This window comes from Octopus sinensis, linkage group LG4 (genome assembly GCF_006345805.1).
Source record: "Octopus sinensis linkage group LG4, ASM634580v1, whole genome shotgun sequence".
NCBI lineage: Eukaryota > Metazoa > Mollusca > Cephalopoda > Octopoda > Octopodidae > Octopus > Octopus sinensis.
Genome location: NC_043000.1, coordinates 27,705,026 through 27,709,014, shown reverse-complemented (window position 1 = coordinate 27,709,014; position 3,989 = coordinate 27,705,026).

The following is a 3,989-nucleotide window of genomic DNA, read 5'->3' as shown; positions in this document are numbered from 1 at the left end:
TATATATATATATATTCACACACAAACATACGCGCACGCACACACACATATGCACACACACAGAATGTCAAAACATATGTGTATGCCAACACATGCATCATAGTGCTGGTGACTGCTTATGCTTCCTCTTCTCGCATTATGATCATATTGGTTCAGTCAGAAAGCATATAATCTTAATTCTCTGGCGGCGTCTAATCATTCCAAACGTTATAAAAAGTAATCTATTAAATCTATCTCTCTATCTATCTATCTATCTATCTATCTATCTATCTATCTATCTATCTATCTATCTCTCTATCTCTCTCTCTCTCTCTCTCTCTCTCTCTCTCTATCTATCTATCTATCTATCTCTCTATCTATCTATCTATCTCTCTATCTAAAAGAAAAAAAAAACGATCATAACGATCCCTATTGATCGTTTTTTTTCCTTTTCACTTTTTAAAATTTTTAAAATTTATTTTTTTTATCCCCCCCCCCCCATTTTTGCCCTCTTTCTTTCCTTTTACGATCCCTTTTGATCGAAAACCAACCCCCTTTTTTCCACAAAAGAAAAGCTCTACCTTGTAATTTGTCCTGTCTGTGTGCAGCCTGTGTGGCTAATAAAAGAACAATATCTATTTATCTATCTATCTATCTATCTATCTATCTATCTATCTATCTTCTATCATCTATCTATCTCACAATGGACGGACGCTAGTCATATCGGCTCCAAGTAAGTTGGCCACTTTTACATGTTTAAAACTCCTTGTTGTCAAATATTTTTGTTTTAATCGTTGTGCAAATTCATTCACTAAAAACCTGAGAATTATTCACGTAGAATTCCGCCCCTGTATGGGCGAAATTACAAAAAAAACTCTCAAAACTTTCGTGGGTTTTTTAGCCATTTTCATTTTGAAATGGCAACTAGAAACCACGTGGCTAGCCCGCCAGTCATGCAGAACGGTAGCAAAACACTATTGCTACCACTAGCTGCTAAACATCGCAGCGTGAACACCGCTGTCACCACCATCACCACCACCAACAACAACAACACAACAAATCTAACGTCGCATTCACCATCGCCGCGACCAAGACTTAACTTAGATTTCCCCTCACTCCCCACACCACTTGTTGATGATAAAGGACAGAGAAAGGGATTTCAAAAATGAATACAAACGAAAACATGAATGCCAGCACCACCACCATCACCACCAACAACAACAACAACGAAATTGGCACAAAGCCGCCTACCAAAGACAACACCGCCAACACCAAACCCACTACTACGACGTCAAATGCTACATCCGCCTTCTGCTGCTAATACCGCCAACACCAACACCACTACCATGACTTCAATTACACTGCCACAATTAACACTTCTACTGCCAATTCAACGAATTTTGCGGACGTAACAAAACAAAAAGAACAATTGTAACATTCACCACACAAGAGATAAACCGCACAAAGGCACTCTTCTCCAAAGAAGGAGACAAATTGCACCTTCATATTCCACAACACATCGTGGAAAACACGCAAAAAAAAACAATAATTTATAAAGTAATAACAAAAAAACAAGAAGAACAGAAAATGCACCGCAGGAAAAAATCGATAAATGCCTTCGTCCTGTATGGGACTCCCAGGAATATATCAGTTGGGGAAACAAATTTGGTACAGTCCAAGTACGTTTCCTCAACGAAAGTTTAGCAAAACGTTTTTCCACATTGGAGCTACATTCGGACGACTTGGTAATGATACCAGTCTATTTAAACAAAAGGGTCACGAAAGTCCAAATAAAAAACATACCATTGATGTCGAAACACAATGGTGGTCTCTGCCATCTGCTTTGAAATGTCAGAGACACATGTCAGACAAACATCCTGGAAATCGCGGTTCTAGGAGAGAAAGACTATGTGGGCAAATCAATCGAATTCCTGCTTCAATTGGATGAAGCAGCAAGAGAGAAGATACCCACCGCTATAGAACTGCCAGGAGGCTACAAACTCTATATAGTGGTAGAGGGCAGGCGACCACGCTGCTATTTGTGTGGAAGCGAAACACACTTGAAAAAGACGTGCCCAACCACTGCACACCAAGAGCAACAACAACAACCACTACCACAACCAAAGCACTCCGGAAAAAAAGCTCTACTACCCACACCACCACCATCACACAGAAGACGACAGAGAAGCACACCAAGCTAATCCGTCATCAACCAAAAACCACTCGACACCTGGAAAAATACCAACACTACCATCAACAGCAAAACCCAAAGGAACAGAAAAACAAAGAAAACACACACAAACTGATCCCCCATCCCTTATACCGCACTCAACACACACAAACACTCAAACACCAACACACGAAAACAACAACACAACCACTTACACAGACATACATAGAAGCCCACAACATACCCCTACCCCCTTCTGATTCCTCAGAATTTCGTCGGAAGACGAAACCAGTGCGGAATGGCAAATAGCTACAAAAAAAGGAAAATAAAGAGCAGAAACACAACCAAACCAAATGCAAACACGAACAGCAGGGGGAAATACATCTCCCGAAGACATTTCAAAACCCAACGCAAACCAACAGCCACACCAACACCACAAACATATACAGCAAACATGCTCACAGCCATAGACCAAACAACACAAATTTGATGGAATACATCCAATCAAAAACAAACATAACAGAAGATGACATAAACAACAACCACCCATACACAACACCACCAGACCACATCAAAATAATACACATCTCCAAAATCTGCACCACACACTCAAAGGCATTTTCCCCAGTGCGGTTGGTAAATGCCAAAAATATCTCACAAAGAAACTGTACTGGGATCTTCTCGAGGACAAACCAACGGAGGAGAAAGCAAAAACTTTCGAGCAGTAAGTAACCCTCTGTATTCTAATTCATTAGAACTATGATCAAGATTGGTTGTGTAAATGCGCGTGGCTTGGGGTCCCCTTGGAAACAAGGGTACCTCTTAAATGACATAAAGTCACATAAGTTAGAAATCATAGCCATAAGCGAGACCAGACTCCACAATCCGCGGGCCCTAAAGACCATGTTTGGCGGACAGTTCAACATTTATTTTTCCCCTGTCTGCCGAGAATGGGCGGTAGTGGCACCGCGGTACTTTTTCACAAGAGTCTGGATCTCAATGTAGGACAATATTCGTAGACCCGGAGGTAGACTGGTCGTCCTGGATGTCGACGGCAGCAATGGGTGCGCTTTTCGGCTCGTATCAGTTTTACGCACCGCCCTTACAGGTCGGGCGGATTTCTTTCAACGTCTAGAAGTTTTCTTGGGAACGTCTCGTCCTTTACTCTTAGTGGGGGATTGGAATGCTACCTTGGACACGCATGTAGACTACGTGGGTAGAGATAGGAATAGACGGGGATGCAAATGCCTCAGAGACCTGCTCAGACGCTTTCAACTGTCTGACAGGTTTCGACTAGACCACCCGAATGCGCCAACGTGGACATGGAGCAACCGCATCGGGTCGTCGAGATCGTATCTAGATAGGATGTGTAGGACAGTAGATAGAGATAGCATAGGATGTCCACAATTCCACATAGTCAGCTACACACGGATCACAAACTTGTGACATGTACGCTAGACTTAGGTAAGCACACTTAGGCAGGGTCCCGGATACTGGAAACTAAACGCGTCTTTCCCATCGAGACAAGTTTTCAGAGACGGATTAGCACACTAGTAAAGGGGCTTTGACGGGAGCCATCATCAACAACAAATGGTGGTTTGCCCTCAAGAGGCAGTAAAAGCAGAAGCGATTAGGTACAGCAAAGCACTAGCCATAGATAGAAATAGAGTAGAGGGTGAGCTAGTTAAGAAGCTAGAAGAGGCAATTAGAAGCGGCATCGCATCCGACGTTTTGGCGGCGAGGTTGGCCCTCGACCAACACTTCAACGCCAACACGAAGGATGTGCTGTCAGAGCTAGGATGCGTGCTCTAAGGAACGAAGGTGTTGGAGCCGCGAGAGA